Genomic DNA, 8,225 nt, shown 5'->3' with positions numbered 1-8,225 from the left:
TTCTCCAACAACACGAGTCTATAAATTAAAATTACAATTTGAAATAACCAAGATTGATCCTCTTTCCTCCTACAATCATTTTCTTTTATAGTCAGAAAGAGGTAAAAGATAAATGCGATCCCTCAGGATCTCTCGATCCTGAGGAGATCCTGAGGGATTCACAACTGAATGCTATCTTCTGACATCCTTCCTATTTAGCGTTGATCCTCCTGATTCATCCTCCGACCTGTCTACAACCGTCACGTTCCATTCTTCCTTTGTTGGTTTATGCTATTCCATTGTTAGGGAACAACAATTGTTCCTTTCGTGGTTTTTCTGCATAAAGAGGAATCAAAGTTAGTTACAATGGATAAATCTTAACTGAGAATAGTTTATCCATTTCTTATCACAATCCATCAATATGTTAGTGTATTAAGATATGAAAGAGATAAGAAAAGAGGAAAAGGGTGATGAAATTAAGAGTAAATACATACCCATTTTGTAACTCAACATACTCCCCTGCTTACCCTGTTTCATGTCCTCATCAAAAGTAAGTAGTTCTTATGTAGTGTAGTTAAAGAGTAAGCTGGAGAGGGAGCATCAAAAATTGGTCTGAAACCATGATGTTAAGCTAGGAGCGTAAAGGTGGGCCCTTCCTTTCCTTCAGGAAATTCGTAGATAGCCCGATAACCTTCAGGGGGATACCAAATAATGGGGCTCTGAAACCAACATCCTAACCAATAAGGTCCTTCTCTCAAAATAAGATTGCTATAGGTGACCAAACGGGCCGTAGCTGCTTTAAAATTTTTGTAATTAAATGGTTCCCTATCCTGCACACTACTAGTGGAGACCGTCCACCTGAGCTTGGATGCAGCCAAAGAGCTTTCTTGAATGGAGAGGAAATATGATACTCCTTTATGTACAATCTCCTTATGAATGGGACCTAAAATTTTAATCACCCCTTCTCGTTTCATCAGACTCTTATGGTTGGCAAACATTTGTAAAGGGTGCTTAGGTTCACTTCTTACCCAAAGATCCAATCCATGTTCCTGTCTTTGGAATGCATTATAAGCTTTAAACCATTTGAGTTGGTTAACTACAAATGTAATAAAGGCCTAGAATTGAACATCTCCTACAAGATGGTTCGGGTTCTTTTCCACCTCCTTATCTAATATAAAATTGTGCAAGTAAAACTCACAAAGAAGCCTTTGGACCTTTACACCATGTTGCTTGCAGCAATTTATAAAATCTTCAATTGTTATTAATTCAATTGGTTTACCAACTCTCACAGCCTTAATTTTCAACAGCAGGTACCGTTCTAACAAAAGCAAGGCATAATTGGTGGCGGTAGACCTGCATGCCAAGACATCCATATATACTGAGAAGATAGTGTTTGTCTAACCTATGACCCTATCTAGTTTGAGCTTAATCTTCTCTATTTTTTCTTCCGCCTTTTTGCATTTGTCGAAAGTCTCGCTCTCTTTTGTATTCATTTCACGAAGCTGTTTCTTGAGCTCTTGATATTTCTGTCGGGAAACGGTTTCTTGTTCAAGTCATTCCAATGTGAGCCGAGCTTGTGCCCATTCTTCTTAAAGATTCAGTATAATGGGGTCATGGTTTATCATGAGGTCCTTGGCTTGTATGCCTGTTTGAGTGCTTATGCTATGAGAAGGGATGTCTTCTGTCTGTATTTCTTTATTATGGGAGGTCCAAACCTCCGTCTGAGTAGTTGTGTGTACTAAATTTGCATGTTTTTCCTCTTGGATGATGACTGTTTGAGTAGGTATGGGCTCAATTTGAGTTCCTGTAGCCCTACCTTCATATAATTTTGTTTGCACAACCACATTTACTATCTCCGGGTATTATTGGAAACCTTTCCCATTGTGATTTCTTTTATTTTTATTCGAAGCCTTTTGACTATCTTGCAAAGATTCTATTTTTCTTTTCTTAGCTTCTTCAATTTGGCTCTATACCTTTTCGAAGGAGTAGCTAGTCTGCTGAGAGTCCCCCAACACAAACATGGGGACGACCCTCGAGTCACTCGGTTGGCACAGAGATCTTGTCGCGAGGACCTCCTAGCTCGACTTGGACAATGCTACCTTGGTGGCACACTATGTTGTCGCCTGCTTCATCTCCTCCACCAACTGCTCTGTCGCTAGCCCTGCACTGTCTGACTTAATCTTCTATTGAGTCTCCTGCATACTAGCTAGCTTGCCTTCCATAGTGGTCATCATCAAGTAGGCCTCACCCAACCAAGGTTTCAAGCGATCCTTCATCATGACTTCCTTGTTCTGAGCTGCATCTACAGGCTCTTTCAACACCTTGGATTCATGTAGCTTAGCTAACCTTTGCATGATGGCGATAGTCTGAATTGTTCCTTTGACTTTGACATAGATCTATTGCAGCTCTCGTGCTTCTGTTTCCATCTGTTGTACTGTAGGATCTTCCTGTAGGAAGGTGACTACATTGAGTGACTACTCGAAGAGCATGGTACTATCCTTCACTGTGCCTTCTACTGTTACTACCAAGTCTTTCACAGCAGTCTCGCGTTGCTCTATGATCTCTGGTGGAGTTGAAGGCTGGGCCTTCAACCAAAACTCTACAATTTTGAGATTTAGCTCCAGTTGAACCTTTTCCAATTCAGTTCGTGTGTCACGCACTCCAACAGCGAGCTTCCGAACCCTCACATCTATCAGCTCAGCCTCGAGAATGCCCAACTCCGGGACAGTCCTGCATGCCTTAGTCAAGACGATGGTAATGGGCTAGTTCTTGTCTATAATTTCTTTTGACAAGGTTAAGGGAAGAGTCTCTCTACGTGGTTAGTTGGGCATTTTTGACATTTTGTTTGTTGATCACCTGTAACACACATTTTTCACGAGCTTGAAGTTCCACGATCACGTCGTCTTGCAAATGGTAAAGCACCTCATTTGGAAGTGTGGCCAGGTTGAGTTAAACTCTCTTAAGTGTGCTAATAGTGGGTTTGTCAGCTTCAGTCTCTGTTGTTAGTGTTCCATCCGGCAACACTATTGCTCGGGGATCCCTTCCACACAGCATCCTTGTGGCTTCTGAGGTCTTGGGTGCCAAGCTAGTTGACACCACGCTAGTCTGTATATGTGATGTGTGCATCTGCAGCTCGTGTAGACCTGTCTGTATAGCACCCAATGCCTGCTGATGTTGCTGCTCAAATTGCTACAACAGTTCCACGGTGGCATCCCACACCGTATCACCTATGTCATTTAAGTCCCCCTCTGTGAGGGTGATCAGGTCCAAAGACGTCTTGCTAGCCTTGTGCTTCTTCCGCGGCCCTACTTTCTCTGGATCTTTGGTGCACTTGGTGTGGAAAAGAGTTGTCTCCAGGTCCACTACTCCTTGCTCTTTATGATCATCTTCTTCCTCAATCTCCGTAAAAGGCGACTTTTGATTCCGATCAAGGAAATGCTCCTCTTTGCCTGCCTGTCCACCCGACTACTGCGTGGCAGCATGCTCTGCCTTGGCCTTGGCATCAACCTCCTTTCTCCTCTTCACGGCCAGCTATTCCATCTTTAGCTTGGCTTCTTCCTTAGTCCGATGTGTGGCGGTCTTGCTAGATCCCACTGTTGATTTTGTGGCATTGTGCCAATCTGCCAGCCAGTAATCGGGGAATGTTGCAATTGCATCATTTGTGGCCAAGTATGGTAGGTCATGCCATTTCTACTCAGGGTCCTTCCACGCCCGTATTGTGACATGTTGGAAGTTAGCCTTGAATTTGACGTATTCCTACAACTTCTCAAAATTTGTAGGTGTCAGCTGTGGCTTGCGATTAATGGCCACATGTATGCTCATTTCCATGAAGATCTAAAAGATCTTGTTGTCCTTTATCCACTGAGGATCCTTCATCGCCCACAGTGAAGTGAACTTTGCTGCCTCTCATAGGTTCGAAGTGACTGAAGGGAACTGGCTATCTTCAGGTAGCTCCCACGCAACCAACACTATGGACAACAATAGCCATGCATAGTGGAAAGTCTTACTGTGATCTTGTGCCTCGCGACAGTTCACGAGGAACTCACCATAGAGGTAGCAAGCCCAGTTAATGTTTTGTGTGGACCATGATTGTTCAGAGGTCTTTGTTTCAGCCGGATGTATACCCCAGGAAGTTTGTACACCCCTCCACGCGGGAGGGGGGGTGCGGGGGGGATTTGTCCCCCCCGCGGGGCTCGGGGGCAGCGCCCCCGAAGCTAAAAACAAATGTAAAATTTCCTTGTAAAAGTATAGTTTACTTATGTTTAGTTTAGGGTTTTTTTCCCTAGAAGGCAACCCATCTCTTTGTATGAGGGCATTTTATTGGAGGCTGAGATATAGATGTGTATTCTGTGAGCGAGAAACAGAGAGGTGAGATTGTGAGAGAAAACAGAGGATATTACAGTGGATTTTCTGTAGGTTGTGTCTCTTCATTTTGCTGGATAATAGAAAGGAAGGACTGGCTATTTGGGGTGGACGTAGCCCAAACTGGGTGAACCACGTATATCTGTGTCTCTCTTGTTTTGTGCGTTTTTTGTGTTTATATTTCTACAATATTTTATGTGTTCCATTGCTCCGTAATATATAATTTTCTAACAACTGGTATTAGAGCCGAAGGTCTATTTGGCTGATAAACTCGCAGAAAAGAAGGGTTCCTGGTTTGAGTGGGAACAATGGCGGAAGATGGTAAGTTTAGGGTTGAGAAATTTAATGGCCAAAACTTCTCGCTGTGGAAGATGCAGATGGAAGATTATCTGTATCAGAAAGATCTATACCTACCATTGGGTGGAAAAACAAAGATGCCGACGGGTATGAAAGACGAAGAATGGAACCTTCTCGATAGAAAGGCACTCGGAACAATACGGTTGTGCCTTGCTACATCAGTCGCCTTCAAAATTTCGAAGGAAACCACGACAGAGGGTTTGATGCAGACGTTGTTGAAACTATATGAAAAACCCTCGGCCTCAAACAAGGTATTTCTTATGAAACGGTTATTTAATATGAATATGCTGGAAGGTGGATCTGTTGCAAACCATTTAAATGATTTTAATATAGTTACAAGTCAGTTAAGTTCTGTAGGGGTAAACTTTGACGATGAAGTTAAAGCCCTATTATTCTTGTGCTCATTACCAGAAAGTTGGAATGGTTTGGTAATGGCCATTAGTAACTCTGTTTCTGGATCTAGTACTTTAAAGTTTGATGATGTTGTCGGTGCTATCCTTAGCAAGGAAATGCGACGGAAAAGCTTCGGTCAGACATCCGGAAATGCTTTGAGTGCAGAGTCTAGAGGAAGAAAAATGGAAAGAGGAAAGAGCTCAGGATATCGCAGTAAATCAAGGAAAGGCAGATCCAAGTCCAGATCGGGGATAGTGTGCTGGAAATGTGGAAAGAAAGGACACCTAAAGAAAGACTGTAGATCTCGAAAGGGAAAAGAAGGAGATGCACAACAAGAAAACAATCATGAAGCAAATGTGACAGGTGAGGTGTTACAAGATGCTTTGATTCTTTCTTTCAAAAATATTACTGATTCCTGGGTGGTAGATTCAGGGGCTTCATTCCATGCCACACCTGATAAGAAATACTTTCATGACTATGTTCAAGGAGATTTTGGACAAGTTCGTCTGGGTGATGATAAACCCTGTAAAATCGTTGGAATGGGTAAGGTTCTTGTAAAACAGTAGAATGGAAACCAATGGCTATCAAAGGAGGTAAGGCATGTTCCAGATCTAAAGAAAAAACTGATTTCAACAGGGCAGTTAGGCGGTGAAGGTTGTGTGACAACTTTCACAAATAAAGCTTGGAAGGTCACCAAAGGAGCCATGGTAATAGCAAAAGGCGAAAAGGTTGGTACATTGTATTTATGCAATGGTATTTCTAACTCTATTAATGCTTTAACTTCTAAAGGAGAAGATGCAACATTATGGCATCATAGGCTCGGACACATGAGTGAAAAGGGGATGAAGATTCTTCACTCAAGGAATTTGTTGCCGGGTTTGAAGAATGTTGATTTGGACTTCTGTGAGAATTGCATTTATGGAAAACAGAAGAGAGTCAGATTTCTCAGAGTTGGGAAAGAAAATAAGAATGAAAAATTAGAGCTTGTGCATACAGATGTATGGGGACCTGCTCAGGTATCATCTCTCGGTGGCTCTCGTTATTATGTTACTTTTATTGATGATGCAACTAGAAAAACTTGGATTTATTGTATTAAGAATAAATCTGATGTATTTGATACTTTCAAGAAATGGAAAGCTTTGGTTGAGATTGAGACAGGAAAGAAATTGAAGTGTCTTAGATCAGACAATGGAGGTGAATATTGCAGCAAAGAGTTTGATAGGTACTGTTTAGAGCATGGAATTCACAGAGAGAAGACAGTTCCAAGAACACCACAAGAAAATGGTGTGTCAGAAAGGATGAACAGAACAATCGTGGAGCGTGCAAGGTGCATGAGATTGCATGCAGGATTGCCTTTACAGTTTTGGGCAGATGCTGTAGATACTGTTGTTTATCTAATAAACAGAGGGCCTTCAAGTTCCTTGGATGGTGGTTTTCCGAAGGAATCATGGACAGGTAAAAAGGTAAACTACTCCTTTTTAAAGCCTTTTGGTTGTGAGGCCTTTGTCCATATTGATAAAGAAAATAGAACAAAGCTTGAGGCAAAGTCAAAGAAATGTACCTTTATTGGATATTGTGTTAATGATTTTGGTTATTGCTTATATGATTACAAAAATCACAAAATCATTAGGAGTAGAGATGTAATATTCAATGAAAAGGTCTTGTATAAGAATCAGTTGCAGGAAAAGAAACAGGAAAAAGAAAACAAGGAATACGCAGTTCTTGATGAAATCACTGAAAAAGGAAATGTGCCTGAAAATTATAATAATCAACAACCACAACAACAGCAACCACCACAACAACAACAGGCACCCCAAACACCTGAAAGTGGTGTTAAAAGATCTACCAGGATAAGTAGACCCCCTGAACGATACTCTCCTTCATTATATTATTTATTGTTGACTGATTCTGGTGAACCCAAATGTTATGAAGAAACAATGCAGGTTGAAAGCAGGAAGAAGTGGGAGGTAGCCATGGAAGAAGAGATGGACTCCATAATGCATAACCAGACTTGGGATTTAGTCAGGTTGCCTGCAGGAAAAACTACATTGAAGGATAAATGGGTTTACAGGCTGAAGGAAGAAGATGGAGGAAAACAGAGGTACAAAGCTAGACTTGTTGTGAAGGGGTTTACACAGAAGAAAGGTATTGATTTTGATGAAATATTTTCTCCTGTTGTTAAAATGACTTCAATCAGAACTATTTTAAGTCTTGTAGCAGCTGAAGATTTTCATCTTGAGCAGTTAGATGTAAAGACAACCTTTCTCCATGGGGATTTGGAGGAAGAGATATATATGCAGCAGCCACAAGGATATGAGGTGAAAGGGAAGGATAAACTAGTGTGCAGGTTGAAGAAGAGCTTGTATGGCTTAAAACAGGCTCCAAGGCAGTGGTATCTAAAATTTGACAAGTTTATGTCTGAACAAGGTTATACTAGATGTCACTCTGATCATTGTGTTTATTTGAAAAAGCAAAATGATGGTAGCTATATTATATTGTTATTGTATGTGGATGACATGCTTGTTGCAGGATCTAACATGCAGGAAATAAATGTACTCAAAAGAAAATTGGAAAATTCATTTGCAATGAAGGATTTGGGAGCTGCAAAACAAATCCTTGGTATGAGAATCACTAGAGACAGGAAAAATCGCAAATTAACATTGTCTTAGAATGAATACATACAAAAGGTGTTGAAAAGATTTAATATGCACAATGCAAAACCAGTTAGTACACCTTTTGCTAGCCATTTCAAACTTAGTAAGGAAATGTGCCCAAAGACCCAAGAAGACATGGATTATATGTCTAAAGTTCCATATGCATCAGCAATTGGAAGCTTAATGTATGCAATGGTCTGCACAAGGCCTGATATTGCACATGTAGTGGGAGTTGTAAGCAGGTACATGAACAATCCAGGAAAGGAAAATTGGATGGCAGTGAAATGGATTCTCAGATATTTGAAAGGTACCACAAATCAAGCATTATTTGGTGGTGCAAACATTTCTCTACAGGGATATGTTGATGCAGATATGGAAGGTGACAGGGATAACAGGAGGAGCACTACATGATATGTATTTACTGTTGGTGGAACAGTTGTCAGTTGGATTTCAAAAATCCAAAGTGTTGTTGCACTTTCA

Source organism: Pinus tabuliformis, chromosome 3_2, assembly GCF_031772625.1.
Source record: "Pinus tabuliformis cultivar Carrire ecotype Pingquan chromosome 3_2, CPIR1, whole genome shotgun sequence".
Classification (NCBI taxonomy): Eukaryota; Viridiplantae; Streptophyta; class Pinopsida; order Pinales; family Pinaceae; genus Pinus; species Pinus tabuliformis.
This window is presented reverse-complemented; position numbering follows the sequence as displayed.